We start from the raw sequence: 24083 nt of genomic DNA, 5'->3' as shown, positions 1-24083 counted from the left end.
GTGTCAGAAGATCAAGTGTCCATGTATTGTAAAAGAATGAAGTAGGTAGCTTATAATGTGCAGCTTCCTCAAGTCTCTTAGAAAAGCACTGGTCAAAATTACACACTATCGACAACATCTTCCTCTCCGCACGTACACAGGGAAGAAGAATCCGCGTCAGAACGTTGGATATACTTCTTGAAGTGCTCATGTTTGAATCCGATCCTTGCGAGCATCATTCAAAAAATTTGTATGCTTAGCTTGTCGCCATACCATTGACGAGGTGTTATCGACGGTTGTATTGCAGTGTACGGTCGTTCTCCGATCTGTGAAGATATTTTCCAATCCTTGAGCCACGCTTCTTTCTTCAAAAACTATTTGTTTTATCATAAATCGTCTGCTTACTTCCTTTAGTTGTAATTCTCGTATTTACTGAAGTGCGAACTTTTCTAAATTTACTTTAACTTCTATCATCGTGGCCGGCCGCTGTGACCGAGCGGTTCTAGGCGCTTCAGTCTGGAACCGCGCGACCGCTACGGTCGCAGGTTCGAATCCTGCCTCGGGCATGGATGTGTGTGATGTCCTTAGGTTAGTTAGGTTTAAGTAGTTTTAAGTTCCAGGGGACTGATTACCCCAGATGTTAAGTCCCATAGTGCTCAGAGCCATTTGAACCATCTATCATAGTATTTGGTGTCGAAGTCGTCGTCATACCCCCTGGCTATTTGAGTTAATGAGGTGATCTGCCAAGCCTGCGTGTCACGAATGCTAAAATAGCATTTTCGCTGTCTAGCACCGAAGAACATTTACGAGTTGCGTAATAACATGAATGAATAATAATCTCAACAGCAGACATTTCCATGAAAGGAGAGGCGTGCTGAGAATTCTGATTAGAATCCTACTGAATATTTATGGCAGGTCTCAGAACGCCAGGAAACATTTTTCATTCCGACGCCTTTCCTCGTGGAAGTTCTCCTCAAAGATTTCCTCTCTGTGGTTACCAAGGAAATCTTTGGATAGCAATTGGATACATGTACGTAGGCTTCAGCGAACGGAAACAGTTTCCATTAAAATCCTTCTTGGTTGTAGTTCAGGTCATATTGTAAAATGTTAAATCAATGTGAAAGGGGGAGGAAAAGAAGAAGGTTTTTTCCCTTATTTTATGGCCCATCACTAAAAATTATAACCGTTTTGTGCTACGGATAATTATGGATCGGCAAACGTGCAACGGAAATGGACGTTGTGGGAATTCTGTCAAAAATCATTTACTTAATTATTCTTTAATCTGAAACTTGTCTATTTTTAGTGCACATTCGTCTTTTAATCTTGCATTGCCATTCTTGATGTAGACATGCTGGATTGCACGGCGGATTATGGTTATGTGTCATAAAGAAAATGTTCAATGAGAGGTTTTCACACCATAACTGGATACGATTTATTTTATAAACGCATGGTACGAAAAAGAAGACGACACATGTAGGTTAAATCATCAAACTCCGCTTCGTGGAGTCGATTAAATATAGGCTCCTTAACATATATCATATTAGGGTATAGGGAAGGCATTGACTCTACTGGGCCTGAAACCAGTCCCGTGCTCAAGATGGGGCAAGAGATAGGATGAAATCCATTTAACCCATGCGCGCACACACACTCACAGGTAGCGGGCAACGCCTAATTCCATCACCAAATCCCGTGGGAACTTCTAAATAACCGATTGAGAGAGCAGGTAGTGAGTATTTGTACTAATTGTAAGATTCAAGGCTGCAAGAATTTCATTAAATTTGAAAAATTCGAGTATGAAAGAAAATTCCTCCAGCATGTCTGTATTCGTTAAGCGCGAAATGTTGCGTTCTACAGCGTGCACAGTAGATTTAAATGGTAACAACCAGATCAAGAAGACGTGGGATGAATCACTGAGTATGTACATATCCCGATTAACCAACAATCCTTTAAGCAAAGATGAATGAGTTATATGCGAAAGCACACTACGAAAGTTCAAATGACAGTTGTTGAATGCATTTATATGTCACACGTAACCTTTCTGTTACTAATACTACCCATGAAACACACAGAGATTTGTTGAACGAAGGTTGAGACATCATACTGAAAGTGTACACGTTAAAAGAATGATAATTCAGTATATGTGCTGTGAAAGATTACAATGTTAAATGAGTGATTAAACAGTCCCTGAGAACCTTGCACAGCCAATCAAGTTCACGCGTGACGCCCGTCCTAAGGGAACAAAGAGAATCCTATGAGATCATACCCGACAAGGGAAATTCAGAAAAACGAAGTACAACATATTGTGGATTACTTCCCTAATAAAACGTAGCTGAAACAGATTGGACATCCTTAGAAACTACGTTAACTCATTCTGTTACTTTTATATTCTAACCACTGCTTGAGAACGTCTGCATACTTACGACTTCGATGTCGAAACCAGAATGAGTTGAAACGCGTGTGTACGAACTGTCTCTCGCTCAGACGGGAGGTTGGGGGCAATCCCGTTAAGCAGCTAACAGCCATCAGCCCGTGTACCGTATGGAACTAGCCGTCATATTTGACACTGACCACTGCTCTCTGCTCTTTGCTATCTCCTTCCATCAATATAATATGTTTGACATTGTGTCAACTGATGGGAGCAATCAGAACTGTCATATTATTCTGAAATATGAGGTACGCCAAGATCGCTTGTAAATCTTTTTTCTGATTGCCCCTTTCGACTGACTTCTGCTGTCATGATTGGATCTGGAAGTCTAATGGACAAACATCTCAACTCAATATGGCTGATGCATGTCTGATATCATTTAAGCACTGTATACGTTACTGAAGCTTTACAACGGTCCTTGTAACAAATTATCAGTAGCTCACCATCTTTGCACACTTGCAAGTCACATAGTGATGTTGTATCGTTTTGCAATAAAAGGTAACATGGAACATCAGCATGTCATATACAAAATACCACAAATATAAAACTTACATTATGTTGTGCTGATGTCCTAGCGCACTCCTTCACTTAACACCACAATGAGAACTCAGCTAGTACGATATTTGTGAAGATAAGTCTGTATACAGTTGTTTATATTGCTGTACGCGAAAATCGATATGTATTCGCAATAATGCCGCACTGCATGTGTCATGATACAAATATATCATTAAAATTACTTTTAACAGAAGGCGATAACATTTAAAAAAATACAAATTTACCATAAATTACATTTTGAAAATATACAGCGCCATTTTTAAAATGCAAATTTACAATAAAATATAGTTCAGATTATTTATCCACACACAGTGTATGTATCAACCATCAACTGAGAGCAATATATCTTGATGGTGACTGTACACAACACAATATCGAACACAGTCACTGGATCGGATTGAATACACGGTACTGTGGAGCATGTAATATACATTCGATTAGGTGCCTGATGTGTACACAAGATATCATCCACAGTCAAAATCCATGAAATGTATGCACGATATGACGATAAACGCGACCCTTCTTACTTGATCTTTTCTATGACAGACTGTTAGGTTTACGTAAAAGAAGTCCACACACCACCAAAAATAAACTACAAAAACTCAGATGTGCAAATGATGCAGTGTTTGAGATCTTCGTATTAGCATGTCCATATAAGGAATATTGATATGCCGTAAGTGGACTGATAACAAAATGTTGTGGAGCTTACGGTATAATTCGATAAGGTTCCTGATGACTGCTCAAGACTACATCCAGAATCAAGATAACTGAAATATATGTATGATACGGTAATGAACAAGACGCATTTTACATAATCATTCTCTGACAAGCTTTTATGTAGTAATGTCCACGACTATATTTTATTCTAAATAACATTCACGACAGCATTGTATGTGGAATGTGACTGAACTTTGAACCTATTCTCGCAATACTAATAAAAATTTCATCGTTAATAAAATAATAAATAATTACTGTCAACGACATAATTTCATATTTTGTAAAAAACTGTGTCTCAGACAATACCCATGTAAAAAGATAATGAAAATCTTAATCTTTTGTGAACTATGATTTTGTAGAAAAATCCTTCTTGTTCGAACTATTGTACTCATAGCATGTGATAGACGTTGTTTAACACATAGGTTTGTAAAAAACTGTACTAAAATATTGTTATGTTGCTAACCTATATTTGGAAATAGAGTTGGTGTGTTATTGAAATGAATCTCCTTTGTTTGGAGTTTTATTTCATTGTAATTCTCGTCGTCTATAAATGTTAAGTTTTCTGCTCAGCTAGCAAAGAGCGCAGCCATTAGCGCTTTTGATCTACAGCTAAGTTTATTGGTAAATGGTGAAATTAACATGTAACATTGAGAAATATGTAATGTATATAGTGAAGGTGAGGCAAGATTTAATATATATTATTTATATATTATGGGTCAAACACAGCCTGAAGCATAATCGATAGCTGATTGTCTTATGTTAGCCGCCATATTAGTTGAAATATTGCAGCGGCAGTTTTAAATTGATTTTCTATACAGACTTAAATGTTGTTGACTATAATTGCAATAATAATTGAGTACTAGTGGCCGTTGACCCACTCTGAGGTAATAAATTCCAGTCAGATTGTGAATACATCGAACTTCTATGAATGCAAACAGCATCTTACTTGATATAAATTCTTATCTGCTGATGTATGAAACATGGTAATTTTGTAACAACTTTTATGAAATAATTTGACAGGAGATACATTAGTGTTGTGTACGTGTGGCATTGTCTAACGAAACTGTTCATTTTGCTTAAAGAAAAGTTGCCACCTCGAGATAACATAGGATTAATTTTGATAAACGACCTGCTACTAGCAAAGAGTCTTTTAAATAACAGCACTGAAATTACTAAAAATCATTAATCTTGTTTAATTCATATTACTTATCGTACATTTAGCTTGTTTTTTGGTTATAAATGATTACTTTTGTGAAAAAACTTAGTGACATTTACAGTGCTTGACAGACAAGATTGCTACACGGTAACGGGCTGAGATTTCTTCAACAAAATAACGTTCATTAGACAGAAAAGGCAGTGCTTAAATAAAACCTCATGTTACATTAATAATAAGTAACTAATTTAATTGTAATCTTGCTGAACTTATACAACACAACACACGCACAATTACAGCAGACGTCACAGCGTTTACATAAAAGCAATGATCACACCACATACACAACAAACATGCAAATGATACGATGCTGGAGGTCTACATATCAAGACGCCATTTACGAAATATTGGCAAAGTCACAACAATGCGATGCACAAGCCACCAGGCTGACATAATAGCAATCATAATACATTCGTATACTGTACATGCTCCGACTCAACAGAATACTAATACAACGTTACAGAGCTCAAAGTTAAAGTGTGATTCCCCTCTCGAGGTTTACGTTTGTCGCAGCCCTCGATGTTCAGTTAATAACAGCCCAAATAGTAGATATATCAAAAAGTCACACATGAAACAGTACTGGAATACAAACAATCCTTAATAATGTACTATACGTAAATTAATATCTTATATACGAATGATGTGGTTTTTGAGGTCTACATAAGAGCACATCCATCCACATCGAGAAGTCAGACGTGCTATACTTATGAAATGCAGTGTTAACATTATTACTTTGTAATACAATACATAAAATAAATTTTAAAAATCCTTTATGCCAGCTTTACGTTGGTCGAGGTCTACATAAGAGCATGTGCGCCCGTGAAGAAATCGATAAGGGTAGAACAATGCGGTGCATGAGACACATGACTTAAAAAAGCGATCGTCATAATTTCTGGTATAGTACATGCTCATTCACGAAAAGATTGAAACGTATGTTTGATCCTGAGGTTTAAGTATGCTACAAAACTGAAGTTTTAGTTTCCGTAGGCGCGAAGTACATCCAGAAATCAGATGTGTTATGATAACAAATGCAATGTTGTTTACATTATAACTTCCTGATACATGACTGAAAAGATCTATAGTTAAACTATGTGGTGCTCGATGTTTATTCTTATCAAGTACTCCACATTTAGTGCAAAGAAGACCCAACGGTAGGTTGGTTGGTTGGTTGGTTGTTTTGGGGAAGGAGACCAGACAACGAGGTCATCGGTCTAATCGGATTAGAGAAGGATGGGGAAGGAAGTCGGCCGTGCCCTTTCAAAGGAACCATCCCGGCATTTGCCTGGAGCGATTTAGGGAAATCACGGAAAACCTAAATCAGGATGGCCGGACGCGGGATTGAACCGTCGTCCTCCCGAATGCGAGTCCAGTGTCTAACCACTGCACCACCTCGCTCGGTCCAACGGTAGGTACATCACGGTAGACAGAAGTGTTGCAGTAAAGACCTAACTTTTTTTTACGTGAATACATACGCAATCTATGTAATGAAATAGAAATCGTACTTGTAAGTGATGCTGTGCATGGAGTCTATAAGAGTGTACCCACTGAGGAGCATCTCGATAAAGACAAAATAATTCGGTGCACGAGCCGCTAGGTCATACGACTTGAAAGGTTGTAATAATCATGAATGTGTCACAATGTACGTTCTAATGCTTCAGTAAAGTATACAGTGCTTAAATGAGATCAGGTATGTGTTAGCCTCCTTGACTTGAAATGTTCACTTATTAAACTTTCAGATCCGATGATGACAGCACACATCTGTCGAAATTGGTAATCAATAAAATGATTTACAAGCGATCTTGGCGTATCTGATCCTTCCATCAAGTTAAGTTAACAAAACACGTTACTGACTCTGGGTTGCCCACGGTTACACCTGGATTGCACGCATTCTCACGTTCTGCCACCCCGTGCTTAATAGAAAGAAATATCGTAATGATATTTCTTAATAGATTAAATAAATAAGCAGGTGGGCTCATCCGTTATCAAGAGGCTTATAAGAGATTTTGATTGAATGAGCTCGATATTATGAGCACACTTATACATGATGGATGTCTGACATTTATGAAGTGTAGTTGCTCGCTTCAGGTATATCGCTCACTACGTCTTCGTCTATATACCGCATATTATTTTAGAGTATGTGGTGAGGTGTACTTCGTGTATCATCGTCACTTTCCCCCTTCCTGTTACACTCGTGACTGGCAAGTGGGATGAATGATTTTTGGTTAGCTTCTGCGTGAGATCGAAACTCACGGATTTCACTATCACTGTCTTCACGCGACGAATACAGAAGATTGACTCTCTAAGGAACGCTTGTTCTATGAATTTTAACAGTACTCGGCACCATGATGCGAAATTTTCGCGTAGCGCCTGCCACTGGAGTCGAATGAGGATCTTGATGATGCTTCTGCGCTTACTAAACGAAATCGTCACGAAACGCGCTGCTCTTCTTTGTATCTTTTTTCCTCTACCAGTCGTTTCTGTAAAGGATACCAGACTGACGAGCAAAAATCAACTATCGGTAGATTTTTCGGCCTTCAGATCGTTACACGCTAGCATAAAGAAGCAAGAAAGCAAAGCTTCGTGTTGTGACCTAGACGGGCCGATAGAGACCGACCGACCGACCGCCGTGTCATCCTCTGGATGCGATAGACAGCAGCATGGGGTCGGTACACGGCTCTTCCCACCATTGTTGGCTTCCTAGAGCTTGGAGCCGCTACTTCTAACTCAAGTAACTCTTCAGTGCGCATCACGAGGCTGTGTACACCCCATTCCAATCCTCCTACCAAGAAAAAATCCCTGCCAGCACCAGAAATCAAACATGTGTGCTTCGCATAGCAGCCAGAAACGCTTACCACTCAGCCATGGAGATGGACAGAGCATAAACCATGTTCCAAATATCTGCAAATGGCTAACATCAGCGATATAGGCATTTAGTTATATACGACTGTTGGCGACTCTGTAGGAATGAGCTGCACGTTTTTTCAATGACTAGCAACGATTTGTTCTTTCAGTGAGTTACGGTGGACAGCTGCTTGAAGACAAACAAGCCTTTTCACATAATCTGCGTATCCCATCAGCTCCAGTCACCTTTCTCCTGTCGAGTGGTTTTACTGACTCACTACTGACAGTGACTCTCATTAGGATATATAACAGCAGAGATGAAAATTTCTTCCACTTCCAGGATTCAAATTCGTTATCTTTGCGTCTAATGCCACGGCACCAACATACTCAGAAATTATTGGACTCAGCTGGGAGTATTTTTGTACTCTCTCACTTCAATAAGGTATTCGTAAAACTCCCTCACTGCCGCTTAGTGAAAAAAAAAAAATTCGAATTTATCGAGTATCGGACGAGAGCCTCGACTGGATGCAAGACTTGTCTGTAGATAGAACTCAACAATCGCTCTTCGCAGAACAAAACCGACAGATGTAAAAGTAATTTCTGGAGAAGTCCAAGCACGTGAGATAGGACCGTCACAGTCCATAATTTATATAAATGATCTGGTAATAAGCGTCGGAAGCTGTTTAAGATTGTTCTCAGGTGATGGGGTTGTCTACAAGAAAGTAGCAAAGCCAGAAGACAGTATCGATTTGCAGAATTACTAACAGAGGATTGATGAATGGTGCTGGCTGCAGCAGTTGGCCCCAAACGTTGAAAGTTTCTTTAAAAAATAAATTATTATTAGCTTTACTGATATTATATATTTATTGATTTTTCGCTGGAAACTGCTTTGCCTAGGTTGTCTGAAAGATTATATGAGAAGCAGCATGTATAGCAAACAATTAATCGAAACAGAAGTGAACCTGACTGCGTGATTTCCAAGAAAGTGTACAGATTCGCCTAATAAAGAAAGCCACATTCTACCTAAGTTCCCTTCAAAAATCGTAACACTTTATTCATTGTTATTCACTTCCGTGGCATGAAATTTGACAAAACCTTAACTGATTTCTGGTCGTATGAAAGGAAGTCCCTTGAAATCTGAAAGGTAATTTTTTTTTCTTTTTCTATATTTTTCCTTGCCCGTGACAATGAATAACGTTCGTGCAACTGCTCTCTGGAAACTGCTGCTGCTGCTACTGAAAATTACTAAAAGGCGCATCTCATTTACAAAGCGACAAAGTAACTACAGGTGAACTCCGCGTGCAGTGACCCAACGTTATGTGTCTGCATGTTAAATCGCAGTGAAGACAAAGATTGGGAAGTGGATCATAAAGTGCTAAATTATTTTAATGCTGATTCCTTTAAAAGTTCTGTTGGAAAATTTAGAAAAATCTCTTTACAAAAGTACACTATGTGATCAAATGTAATTTTTTTTATTTTTATTTGTGGTAAGATCTTATGGGACCAAATTGCTGAGGTCATCGGTCCCTAAACTTACACACTACTTAATCTAACTTGCATTAAGGACGACTCACACGCCCATACCCGAGGGAGGAATCGAACCTCCGACGGGGGAAGCCGCACGAACCGTGACAAGACGCATCAAAAGTATCCGGACACCCCCAAAAACATACGTTTTTCATATTAGGTGCATTATGCTGCCATCTACTGTCAGGTACTCCATATCAGCGACCTCAGTAGTCATTAGACATAGTGAGAGAGCAGAATGGGGCGCTCCGCGGAACTCACGGATTTCGAACGTAGTCAAGTAATTAGGCGTCACTTGTGTCATAGGCCTGTACACGAGATTTCCACACTCCTAAACATCCCTAGGTCCACTGTTTCCGATATGATAGTGAAGTGGAAACGTGAAGGGACACGTACAACACAAAAGCGTACAGGCCGACCTCGTCTGTTGACTGACAGAGACCGCCGACGGTTGAAGAGGGTTGTAAAGTGTAATACGCAGAAATCTATCCAGACCATCACATAGGAATTCCAAACTGCAATAGGGTCCACTGCAAGTATTATGACAGGCAGAAGGTGAGAAACCTTGGATTTCATGGTCGAGCGGCCGCTCATAAGCCACACATCACGCCTGTAAATGCCAAACGATTCCTCGCTTACTGTAAGGAGCGCAAACGTTGGACGACTGAACAATGGAAAAACGTTGCGTGGAGTGACGAATCACGGTACACAATATGGATATCCGATGGCAGGGTGTGGGTATGGCGAATTCCCGGTGAACGTCATATACCAGCGTGTGCAGTGCCAACAGTAAAATTCGGAGGCGGTGGTGTTATGATGTGGTCGTGTTTTTCATGGAGGAGGCTAGCACTCCTCGTTGTTTTGCGTTTCACAATCACAGCACAGGCCTACATTGATGTTTTAAGCACCTTGTTGCTTCCCACTGTTGAAGAGCAATTCGGGGATAGCGATTGCATCTTTCAACAGATCGAGCAGCCGCTCATAATGCACGGCCTGTGGTGGAGTGGTTACGCAACAAAAACATTCCTGTAATGGACTGGCCTATACAGAGTCCTGCCCTGAATCCTATAGAACACTTTCTGGCTGTCGTGCCAGGTCACACCGACCACCCATCGTTACCTTTCCTCAGTACAGTACTCCGTGAGGAATGGGCTGCCCTTCCTCAGGAAAATTTCCAGCACCTGATCGAACGTATGCCTGCGAGAGTGGAAGCTGTCATCAAGGCTAAGGGTGGGCCAACACCATGTTGAATTCCAGCATTACCGATGCAGGGCGCCACTTATTTTCAGCCAGGTGTCCATATACTTCTGATCACATAGTGTACCTCGGTATACATCGACGAAAAGCAAACTTCTATAACGTGTAGAAATCGTCTGTCAGAGAGGCAATAAACCCCTAAACAAAATAGCAACAATCCACCAAAGAAGTCTTCAACTGCCACTAAGTCCAATGATAGAGCAATTGGGGGCGTAGAGCCAGAAAGGTAAGGGCAGAACAGGCTTTAAGGCGAACACAGAAGTGTACTCCTGAGCCTGACGGGCGCGTATAGAACAGCGCTACCAGCTAAGGTACTTTTGGTGATACAAGGCTTGCTACTTCTTGATCTATCCGTAAGAAAGAGAGCTGCACAATTTCTCTTTTGGGGGGATGAGGGTGAAGTGGGTTCATCAGTCTTGTGACAAGTTTGATGCGACACGCCACGAAATCCTCTCCTGTGCCAACCTCTTCATCACAGAGTACCACTTGCAACTCACGTCCTCAATTATCTCAATTATTTGCTGGATGTATCCCAATCTCTGTCTTCCTCTACAGTGTTTTGCTCTCTACAGTTCCCTCTAGCACCACTGAAGTTATTCCCTAATGTCTTAGTAGGTGTTCCATCATCCTGTCCCCTGTTTTTATCAGTGTTTTCCGTATATTCCCTTCCTGACTGATTCTCTGGAGGACCTCCTCATTTCTTACCATATTAGTCCACCTATTTTTCGACGTTCTTCTGTAGCACCATATCTCAGATGCTTCGATTCTCTTTTGTTCTGGTTTTCCCGCAATATATGCCTCACTACCATACTGCTGTGCTCTAGACGTGCCTTGTCAGAAATTTCTTCCTCAAATTGAGCTCTGTGTTTGATACTAGTAGATTATCTTTGCCCCTGAATGCCCTTTTTGCCAGTGCTAGTCTGCTTTTTAAGTCCTACTTGCCCCATCTGTCGTGGGTTACTTTGCTGCCTAGATAGCAATATGCCTTGACTTCGTCTGCTTTGTGATCCCCAATTCTGATGCTAAGTTTCTCACTGATCTCATTTCTGCTACTTCTCATTATTTTCGTCTTTCTTCGATTTACACTCAGTCCACACTCTTTACTCATTAGAGCGTTCATTACAGCAGCAGATTCCGTAATTCTTCTTGACTTTCACAGAGGATAGCAAAGTCATCAGCGAATCTTATCATTGATATCTGAGCAGTGCACAGCTCGTGTTCATCCCATTAATTGTTTGTCATCTTCTATTACGGTAGTGCCGCCTCGTTTTCTTATTCCATTTACGGGCGTCACTAACTTCCTGCCTTACTTGCCCGTGAGTGGCAGCAGCAGCGCGTATCGATAAGTGCACTGGCGTACCATCTCTGGAGCGACCGATTGTATCTCTGGGTCGTCATGTGTCAGGTAGACAGTGAGTGGGAGGCGCACCAGCAGTGCAGCCGCGACGGAGCAGCAGTCCTGGACGGACCAGCAGTCCAGCTGGCGTGTAGCAGCAAGCCAGCCCCCGTCACGCGGGGTCGGGCTGGAGCCGCTGGCGGCGTGCACGCGCTGTTGGGTTGTGAGGGGCTGCTTGCGAGTGCTATGAAGTTCGTCGCCCACCGATCTTGGACATGAAGTTGAGTCCTCACTTAACCTACTATCGAGCCTCAAACTATTTACATTACTTCCTTTGATCTTGGTTGTCACTTTTGGGACATTCCCGCGAGCAACAACGTGTGTGTATTTAAGTCGGCTAAGATTTCAGCCATCTTCCTGTGAAATTTAACTTAATTATTACCTGTTATGGAAGTTCACCAGCAGTATCTTCTGCCTTGTGGCCATTGATGTTCCGGTTACCTTCCCTGCTCGTTGACATAATTTTAGGCAGTGTATTTTCCTCGTCGTGTTGTTGCTGTCCAGCACGACATGTAGTTCGACAGCTGAGGTGTTGTTGGTCGTTGTGGGCGCCAGTATTCTGTGTGTCGTTGTATAGAAATCTTGTGGTCATTTTGCTGGTTGCGTGGAGCGGAACTGATTTTGTTGATTGGTCGGTCGACTGTGTGTCGGTTGGGTTGCCTTCAGATTAAGAACTTGTTGGACAGGCTGCCTGTATCACCTAAACGGGCGTTAGTGTTACAATCCCAGGCCGACCCTTGGAAACTTCTGAGCGCCGTTCCTTGTGTGTTATGTAGTAAGTCCCCTGTTTGGATTTTAGTTATTTGGTTGATGTGTGGCTTTCAGCCGAGTATCAATAACTCTTAAATTAATGTTCATGTCTTGCCCTTAAGGCATGAGATTGTCATAATTTTATGTGGGGCCTTCAGCCGAATTTTACTGGAGAGCTTTTAAGATAAAGCCTTCTGCCTTTTAGATTGAAACTCTTTCTAGGCCTTAAGCCTAGAAACACATTTTGATGATATGTGGCCTCCAGCCGAGTATTAATATCTCTTAAATTAATGTCCTTGTCTTGCCCTTAAAGCATGAGATTGTTATTCGTTATTTTATATGAAATGTTTTAAAATACGGCCTTCTGCCTCAAAATTGAAACTCTTCTTCTAGGGCTTTAGCCGTTAAATTATCTGTTGGGGAGCGGCCTTCAGCCGAGTTTTAATATCTCTTAAATTAATCTTCTCCTCCTGCCCTTAAGGCCTAAGATTGTTATGCTTTTGAATGGGGCCTTCAGCCCAATTTGCATGAAATGTTTTAAGATAAGGCCATCTGTCTTTTGATTGAAACTCCTCTTGTTGCTTAATATGCGACCTCCAAGCTAGTTCCATCAGAATTAAATTGCTAAGGCCTTCAGCCGATTAGATTGAAGATTTAGAAAATATTCTTGGGTGATACCTCCTGAAGAACCTTATATTTCAATTTTACTTAAGCCTTGTGTCTTGGAATTTGAGTGTGGCGTTCAGCCGATCTAAGGTAAATCAAAGGTCGTCGATTAAAGTTTTGGAGTGTTTTGCATCCTTGTTGTAATACTGTGTGTTGATAAATTAAAGTTTGTATGTTGAGTACAACTGACAGGAACTCAGTTAGGCCCCTTTCCACAACCTAATCCGCTCTGTCCTGCTAGCCCAGGTATTTTTACTCTGAATTTTAATTTCACTCTTGACTCTTTCGTTTATCTCCGTCATTGCTCCTTCGATGTACAGACTGAACGGTAGGGGTGAATGACTGCATCCATGTCTTAGACCCTTTTTACTCCTAGCAGTACTTGGTCGTCCACTTTTATTATTCCGTCTTGCCTCTTGTACACACTGTATGTTATACGTCTTTCCCTCTAGCTTAACCTTATTTTTCTCAGAATTTCAAACGTCTTGCACCTTTTTACATAGTCGAACACATTTTCCTGGTCCACAAATCCTATGAAAATGTCTTGGTTTTTCTTTGGTTTTGCTTCTGTTATCAACCACATCGTCAGAACTGCCTCTCTGGTGCGTTTCCCTACCCTATAGGCAAAGCGATCGTCCTCTGAGAGATCATCTGTTTTCTTTTGCAGCATTCTGTACATTATTCTTGTCTGCAATTTGGATGCATGAGCTGTTAAGCTGACTGAACGATAATTCCCCACTTGTCAGCTCTCGCAATCTTCGTAATTGCGGGAATTATGTTTTTCCGAAAGTCAGATTATATGTCACTAGATTCGTACATTCTACACACCATCATAAATAGTCGTTTTGTTGCGACTTCCCCCAGTGATTTTAGGATTCTGATTTAATGTTATCTATCCCTTCTGCCTTACTTGACCTTAAATCTTCCAAAGCTCTTTTGAATTCTTATCCTAATACTGGATCCACTATCTCTTCTAAATCGACACCTGTCTTTCTGCTATCACATCAGACAACTCTTCTCCCTCATAGAGGTTATCAGTGTAATCTTTCGACCTATCAGCTCTCTCCTTTGTATTTAACAGAGAAATTCTCATTGCACTCTTAATGTTACCCTTGCTGTTAGTTTCACCGAAGATCGTTTTGACGTTTCTACATGCTGCGTCAGTCCTTCCACCAATGATTCTTTTTGAATTCTTCACATCTTTCAAGTAGCCATTTCAGTTTAGCTTCCCTCCACTTTGTTTATTTCATTCCTAAGTCACTTTTATTTCCGTGTTGCTGAACTTATCGGAACATTTTTGTACTTTCTTCTTTAATCGATCAAGTGAAGTATTTCTTATGTTATCCGTAGTTTCTTCGCAGTTACCTTCTTTGTACCTGCTTTTCTTTACAAATTCCGTAATTTCCCTTTTTAGAGTTCCCCATTCCTATTCAACTGTACTGATTAGTGAACTAGCCCTCATAGCAGAATCCATATCCTTGGAGAACTTCAAGCGTATCTCTTTATTCCTTAATATTTCAATATCCCACTTCTTTGCGCATTGATTCTCCTGATTAGTCTCTTAAACTTGAGCGTATTCTTCATCACCACGGAATTGTGGTCTTAGTCTACGTCTGCTCTCGGATATGCGTTCCAATCCAATATCTAACTTGGGAATCTCTGCCTGACCACAATGTAATCTAACTGAAATCTTTCCGTATCTTCTTGCCTTTTCCAAGTATATCTCCTCCTCATGTGATTCTTTAACAGAGTATTCTCTGTTACTAGCTGAAATGTATTGCAGAACTCGATTATCTTTCTCCTCTCTTATTTCTACTACCAAGCCCATATTCTTCGGTAACTTTCTCTTCTGCTTCTTCCCCACAATTGCATTTCCAATCCCTCATGACTATGAAATTTTCGCCTCCCTTTACGTAGTGAATTACACTTTCAATAACCTTATATATTTTCTTACGCATGTATATCTGAGTTAAAGTTGTCGATCCTGAGTTGCTGACGATTCCGATGAGAGCGACCCTACCACTGAACCGTTCACAGTAACTAACTTTCTGACCTACCTTCCAATTCATAACGATTCTACTCCCGTTATACCATTTTCTGCTGCTGTTGATATTACCCTATACTCATCTATTCAGAAATTCTTGTCTTATGTCCATTTGACTTCACTGCCCCCCCCCCCCCCCCCCCCCGCACCACAACATCTACGCTGAGCTTTAGTATTTCCCTTTTCATATTTTCTAGCTTTCCTGCCACTTTCAAACTTCTGACATTTCATGCCCCGACTCTAGAACGTTATCCTTTCGTCGGCTATTCAGTCTTTTTCTTATGGTCACCTCCCCCTTGGCAGCTCTCCATCCGGAGATGCGAATAGGGGACTGTCCCGGAATCTTTTGCCAATGGATAGATCATCACGACACTTTTGAATTACAGACCACATGTGTCTTTAAGGCAGTAGTTTCAATTGCCTTCTGCGTCCTCATGCCGTTGATCATTGCAGATTCTTCCACCTTCTAGGGGAAGTTTCTCGCCAGAATATTGGCTCAAAAAGGGCGATTACGATAAGGTAAAGGGATACTGGGCATAAGAGCCACTTCGAATAAAGAAGTAAAGGCATGTATTAATACAGAATGGCAAGAAATCTGGGATAGGACAGAAACAGGGGGAGAACTTAGCAGTTCCTTCCTAACATAAAAGAAAGGTCTAGAATGTCATATTTTTTCCGGCCAAGGGAACTATAGACTATCTCTAGGAACATGATCCATATCCCAGCTAATTACTGACAATACGACAACGCAGCACAGACATTTGCGAATGTGGAACAATCGCCGCCTCAGACCACTTCGTCTGGGAGAGTTGGCGTTGGGTTGTTTGGGGAAGGAGACCAGACAGCGAGGTCATCGGTCTCATCGGATTAGCGAAGGTTGGGGAAGGAAGTCGGCCGTGCCCTTTCAGAGGAACCATCCCGGCATTTACCTGGAGTGATTTAGGGAAATCACGGAAAACCTAAATCAGGATGGCCGGACGCGGGATTGAACCGTCGTCCCCCCGAATGCGAGCCCAGTGTCTGGGAGAGGGCCATTAGAAGAGATGTTGTAGGCCAGGAAAGGGGCGTATCTGGTAATGCAACGGTCTGTAACATCATAAGGAATCAGTACCTGTGGCATAATCTGAACTCGCTGACAGATGAACAAGAAAAGGCCACACATCATGACAACGAGACGCACCACGGCAGAACATCCACCTAGGACAACCTTTCGGAAGCAGTGAGGAGATGAGCCTCGGTGAAGACTAGGAAGAAGCCGTGACAGGCTTCTCCCAATCTCTGCACCTTGAATGGCACAACAGCACAGGCACAGTGAATCCTCAGTTGGGTTTCAGCGCGCCGGAAGCTAACTATCCAAACAAAGGAGAACTCAAGCTCGGTTCCGATACCAAGTACAGTAGTGTTGTGTAGTGTTATATGATAGTGTAGTCCAGATTTATAAATTACAAAAATTGTGATTTAGCACTGCATCGTAATACAGAAGAACAGCAGCGTGTTCCTTCTGGTTTCTGGATCAACAAATATCTGTGTATCAGATGGCCAAAGGATAGTACACAAAACTTTTCCTTTCTTCTGTTGTTGTTGTGGTCTTCAGTCCTGAGACTGGTTTGATGCAGCTCTCCATGCTACTCTATCCTGTGCAAGCTTCTTCATCTCCCAGTACCTACTGCAGCCTACATCCTTCTGAATCTGCTTAGTGTATTCATCTCTTGGTCTCCCTCTACGATTTTTACCCTCCACGCTGCCTCCAATACTAAATTGGTGATCCCTCGATGTCTCAGAACATGTCCTACCAACCGATCCCTTCTTCTAGTAAAGTTGTACCACAAGCTCCTCTTCTCCCCAATTCTATTCAATACCTCCTCATTAGTTATGTGACCTACCCATCTAATCTTCAGCATTCTTCTGTAGCACCACATTTCGAAAGCTTCTATTCTCTTCTTGTCTAAACTATTTATCGTCCACGTTTCACTTCCATACATGGCTACACTCCATACAATTACTTTCAGAAACGACTTCCTGACACTTAAATCTATACTCGATGTTATCAAATATTTCTTCTTCAGAAACGCTTTCCTTGCCATTGCCAGTCTACATTTTATATCCTCTCTACTTCGACCATAGTCAGTTATTTTGCTCCCCAAATAGCAAAACTCCTTCACTTCTTTAAGTGTCTCATTTCCTAATCTAATACCCTCAGCATCTCCCGACTTAATTAGACTACATTCCATTATCCTCGTTTTGCTTTTGTTGATGTTCATCTTGTACCCTCCTTTCAAGACACTGTCCATTCCGTTCAGCTGCTGTTCCAAGTCCTTTGCTGTCTCTGACAGAATTACAATGTCATCGGCGAACCTCAAAGTATTTATTTCTTCTCCATGGATTTTAATACCTACTCCGAACTTTTCTTTTGTTTCCTTTATTGCTTGCTCAATATACAGATTGAATAACATCGGGGAGAGGCTACAACCCTGTCTCACTCCCTTCCCAACCACTGCTTCCCTTTCATACCCCTCGACTCTTATAACTGCCATCTGGTTTCTGTACAAATTGTAAATAGCCTTTCGCTCCCTGTATTTTACCCCTGCCAGCTTTAGAATTTGAAAGAGAGTATTCCAGTCAACATTGTCAAAAGCTTTCTCTAAGTCTACAAATGCTAGAAACGTAGGTTTGCCTTTCCTTAATCTTTCTTCTAATATCAGTTGTAGGGTCAGTATTGCCTCACGTGTTCCAACATTTCTACGGAATCCAAACTGATCTTCCCCGAGGTCGGCTTCTATCAGTTTTTCCATTCGTCTGTAAAGAATTCGCGCTAGTATTTTGCAGCTGTGACTTATTAAACTGATAGTTCTGTAATTTTCACATCTGTCAACACCTGCTTTCTTTGGGATTGGAATTATTATACTCTTCTTGAAGTCTGAGGGTATTTCGTCTGTCTCATACATCTTGCTCACCAGATGGTAGACTTTTGTCAGGACTGGCTCTCCCAAGGCTGTCGTTTCTTCTAAAAATTATTATTATTATTATTATTTCTTTTTTCAATGTAGATATTTTACTTAGATGTTTTCCTTTAAACACCCTAATGCATAGTTATAATTATTATGTTAAAATATTGTGTGCTATATCAGTTTATGAGTAACATTTGATCTGTTCTTGCAAATGAATAAGTAACAAATAAACATCAACTTTTGTAGTCATGTCTTCCTCAGTTGCGTGTAATATTACGGTATATTGATAATTTTTACTTATGGACCGTCTGAGAGCAACTGAATAAAACACTATTTTAGTGCCATACGCGTTTCGCCTTTATTTTCTGCAAGGCATCATCAGTCGCCTGGAATATATACATATGTTTGCTATTTAATTTACATTTTTGTTACTGAGCCTATAGGCTATAGACAGTTCTGGTGGTTGGTATATCCTATTAAGTAGTAATGTTTTGAACTGTACTTACAGGTTGCGTGGACAATTTTTTTACATATTACGCTACTGTTGCATTTTTGGTGTTGTTCTTCTTATGAATGCCAATTTGCATTTTTTTCCACATTCCACAGCACTATGAACTGAACGCTTGTTTCAATGCAATGTTTTGGTTTTCTATTGCCGACTTTCAAATGTTTTTGCCAAAGATCGAATGTTATTGCCAAACTTTCGAGTGTAATTATTGAAGTATCTGTGATCTGTTCGTGTATGCATTTGTGTGTGCATTTGTGTGTGTGTGTGTGTGTGTGTGTGTGTGTGTGTGTGTGTTTTGGTGTGATATAATTTTTTTGTGCTATATATAAATATATATATATATATATATATATATATATATATATATATATATATACTTAATATATGTTTATAACCTATAGGCACAATGACAAAAATGTAAATTAAATAGCAAACATATGAACATATTCGAGGCCACTGATGATGCCTTGCAGAAAATAAAGGCGAAACGCGTATGACACTAAAATTGTGTTTAATTCAGTTTCTGTCAGACGGTCCATAAGTAAAAATTATCAATATACCGTAAGTAACAAATATTTAAGCTCCGTAATTCAGCCGAATTGAAATACTTTAACTATTAATCTAATTTCGTTTGTTTGAACTGAAGAAACGGATCTGTTGGTGCCATATATCCTAATACAGAATGGCATCTATTCAAAACGTATTAGAAGCCGCAAATGTTAACAACAGGGACTCCTCTTGTATGTCTTCTCACTTGAAACGCTGGGCGTGTGGTCGGATGACTACTGTCAGCGGATGCCTTCCTCCGCAATCGATAGCAGCCTGGAGATATTAAGTCAAGTCTAAAGCAAAACATCTGCGCAAAAAATTAACATCTGGCCTCCAAGCAGAAGTCCAGAGTCCATGGATACGCACCTTGCCCAGGGAGCTTTGTCGCGTCACCAGCAGAGGCGTTTGCCAATACCCCTGACGCAAATGTTTGATATCTCAAACTTGTCTCCGCTTGTCATCTGAAAGGATCGTGTTTATCCTGTCATATTAGTTCTAGAGTACACTAGTCACAGTTTTTCAACTATAACTGTTAACGTCAATATGGATCGCTAAGTGCAGCGATTCCCCCAGTCCGAGGGGTAACCACACATAGTTTGTTATTATTTATTTTTTTGTCACCAATAATCTGACCGGTTCGATGCGACCAGCCACAAATCCCTCTCCTATGTTACCGTCTTTGTCTGAGACCATAACTCGCACCCAATGTTCTTAACCATTTCCTGGATGTATTCTAATCTCTGTCTTCTCCTGTAGTTTTTAGCCACTATGGTTCCCTCAGATGAAATGGAACTTATTCCCTAACACATGTCCTGTCATCCTGTAGCTTCTTCTTGTCAATGTTTTCCCCATGTTCCTTTCCTCGTCGATTCTGTGGATGATTTCATGTCTTATTTGATCAGTCCATCAAATTACAGCAGCCTTCTATCTCAAAAGCTTCAATCTTTTTTCTTGCTTTTCTCACAGTACATGAGTCACTACCATACAATACTGTACTCCCGACGTACGTGTTCAGAAACTTCTTCCTCGAATTAATGCCGATTTTTGAAGCTAACAGGCTTCTTTAGCCTGGAATGCCCTCCTTGTCAGTGTTAGTCTGTTATTTATGTCGTCCGTGATTCGTTGTCATGCGTTATTTAGCATCGAAGGTGGGAGGCTTCTTTTCCTTCGTCTCCAATTTCAGTTTTCAGTTTATCGCTATTCTCATTTCTGCTACTGTTTATTATTTAAGTCTTTTTTCGGTTTACTATCAATCCATAGTGTGTGCTCATTAGGTCCTGCAGTTCTTCCCCGCTTTCACGGAGGATAGGAACGTCATCGGCGAAATTATCCCCCACCTGAAACCTTCCTTTATTTCCGTCTTTGTTTCTTCGATGTACTGATTGAGAAGTAGGGGCGATGGAATACATTCCTCTCTTATATCATTTTTAATCAGAATATATATATGATTCTTCAGTTTCTCCCGGCGTATTTGTTGATAGAACGGTCTACGGGTATACTGCCGGTTCATAGTGTCCAACGAGTACTATGGACACTATGAACACTATGAACCGGCAATATAACCGTGAAGTGTTCAAGCAGAAAATATATACTTCGTTCTTGGTCTTTCATTTTTTTCCCCTCTTATTTCTTGTATCAGGAGAGATAAAAAAAATTCCGTTCGAAGATCAAACAAACCCTTTGTCTGTATGTCACTACTTATATACCCGCATCGGAGTCGCCCCGGTTTGCATATAAACTGCAAAAACTCTCTCAAACGGAAGAGTTTTGATCGCTCCTTATACATACTGATATAACAGTCGTTCCCTATAGTTTACATATATTTATCTTGCACCGTTTTACACTGTCGAAAGGTTTTTCTAGGCCGACAAATCCTGTGAACGTTTCTTGATTTTTCCATGATTCTACTATCAGGCACAACGTCAGAACTGCCTCTCTGGTGCGTTTATCATTCCTAAAACCAAACTGATCGTCCTCTAATAGAACATGAATTTTCTTTTCCCATTCCTTTGTGTGTTATTCTTGTCAAGCAACTTGCATGCGTAAGATGTGAAATTGATTATTCGAAAAATCTCGCATGTATCTGCCCTTTCTGTCTTCGGAATTATGTGAATGATTCCAGAATGAAATTTTCACTCTGCAGCGGAGAGTGCGCTGATACTAAACTTCCTGGCAGATTAAAACTGGGTGCTGGACCGAGACTCGAACTCGGGACCTTTGCCTTTCGCGGGCAAGTGCTCTACCATCTGAGCTACCGAAGCACGACTCACGCCCGGTCCTCACAGTCTTACATCTGCCATTATCTCGTCTCCTACCTTCCAAACTTTACAGAAGCTCTCCTGCGAACCTTGCAGAACAAGCACTCCTGAAAGAAAGGATATTGCGGAGACATGGCTTAGCGACAGCCTGGGGGATGTTTCCAGAATGAGATTTTCACTCTGCAGCAGAGTGTGCGCTGATATTAAACTTCCTGGCAGATTAAAACTGTGTGCTGGACCGAAGCTCGAACTCGGGACCTCTGCCTTTCGCCGGCAAGTGCTCTACGAATTGAGCTCCCTAGCGCGACCCGCCCTCACAGGTTTACTTCCGCCAGTAACTCGTCTCCTACCTTCCAAACTTCACAGAAACTCTCCTGCGAACCTGCGCAGGGAAGCTTCTTTGAAGTTTGGGAGGTAGGAGACGGGTTAATGGCGGAAGTAAAGCTGTGAGGGCGAGTCGTGAGTCGTGCTTGGGTATATCAGTTGGTGGAGCACTTGTCCGAGTTCCAGTCTCGGTCCAGCACACAGTTTTAATCTGCCAGGAAGTTTGTTATGTGAATGATATTTTTCCGAAAATCCTGATGATATGTCTCCAATCTCATAGATCTACATACCAGCTTAATAGTAGTAGGATCCAAACACATTGCTAGAGTAGCCAAATGAAAATGGCATCCTTTCATGTGAGAAGTATTGTAAGGTAACGTACATCTTGTATTTGAAGAGGACCAGCGCCGTCTGGGGTGCGTTCACAGTGGCTGCATTTTCAGTTCCCCTAGTTAGGAGACTGGCTTTAGAATCTCTCTAGTGCTTCCCAGTGATAGCAGTCCCAGCATTCCCTTCACCTCCACTAAGTACATTACTCTCTGCAGCTTCTCAGTAGGAACTGCTATCCCTCCCGCGTGCGGTTCCTTTCTTCCTAGACCTTGTCACCGTTCTGTGAGCCACGGCATATTGGTAGTGACGATGGAGCAAGTAACAAGTGCCACTGATAGAGCTCTGATGACGATTCTGCAGGTATTTGGTGGCGATTTCTGTTCATGATGTTTTTATTTATTTGTGTGCCTATTTCTTTTTTTAGCTGCAATTTGCTGACTAATTTCTTCTGCTCTGTCTTTTTCTTATAGATGAGAGCATAAAGACACCCCTAATGATGCTCTTGAGGATCTGGTGAGCCTTCTTGGGGTTCCAGAGGATGGCGCCTGGATAAATCATAAAACATGTGAACCTAATTACGCGATTTTCTCACCCTCATTATCCATGTGTGTGTGTGTGTGTGTGTGAATAATGCTGTTATATAAAATTATGCTTTTTTTCTGTATCTTGTAGAATTTTTCAGTGAGATCACGGCGACGGGAATGGAGGGGGGTACCGCAGTGTCCTGTAACAATTAATTCAGTGTCGCCACAATCGGTCATTATACTTGATTCAGATCATGACGATGATGATGGTGATGCTGTGCAGAGACTGGAGGTAGAGATCCCCATATTTGAGCCGACGTCTTTCTCCCCAGTGAGCTCTTGGGGGATGACGCTAGGCACCGAGGAGCGAATACGAGCAGTAGTTGTTTGTACTCGTCTTAAACAATACTGATAATCACGATAATAATCATAATAAGCCACACAAATGGTTCATATGGCTCTGAGCACTATGGGCCTTTACTGCTGAGGACATCAGTCCCCCAGAACTTAGAACTACTTAAACTTAACTAACCTAAGGACATCACACACATCCACGACCGAGGCGGGATTCGAAACTGCGACCGTAGAGGTCGTGCGGTTCCAGTCTGTAGCGCCTAGAACCGCTCGGCCACTCCGGCCGGCTAAGCCACACAATTTCATGCATTACTAACGTGATGTGTAACGTGATGTGTTTCTGTCTGTTTGTAAGTCCACACGGCGGGAACTAATTTATCCATCTGACGCCGCAAACCATGAGTGTGAACCCATCCCCACTCTCCAGCATTTTAGTTCATGGGGGATGATGCCAGTCGTCGACTAGTCAACGCTTGAGTAGCGGTTCCCCCATTTCTCTACAATAATAACACGCTTGTCACCCAACACAACAGCATGCATGCATTACTAAAGTGAGGTGTTCTTGATTGTTTCTAGGTGCACTTGACGACAATACTGCCATGAACGAAGTGAGTGTCGATCCACAGGTCGAGTTGGGTAGACTATTACTAGAGATAGCGGCCAATAATCTCCCATGGGCAGTTTCGGGTGTGGTTTATTTTGAATGTGAGTAGAACCACTACAGATGTCTACATATATTTTTACTTTCTTTACTGATGATAATATTTTCTTTCCTGTTTTGCGGTTGTTTAGAAGAGATACCGCGAAGTGGGCTTGCACTTGCAACAACAGTTACCATTCTTCAATTATAATGATTCATCCGCGGCTGGATGTATCGCAGCCCAGCGCATCTACGACGATAAATCCGCTTCCAAACAT

This window comes from Schistocerca cancellata, chromosome 2 (genome assembly GCF_023864275.1).
Source record: "Schistocerca cancellata isolate TAMUIC-IGC-003103 chromosome 2, iqSchCanc2.1, whole genome shotgun sequence".
Classification (NCBI taxonomy): domain Eukaryota; kingdom Metazoa; phylum Arthropoda; class Insecta; order Orthoptera; family Acrididae; genus Schistocerca; species Schistocerca cancellata.
The sequence above is the reverse complement of the archived record's forward strand: the minus strand, read 5'-3'. Positions refer to the sequence as shown.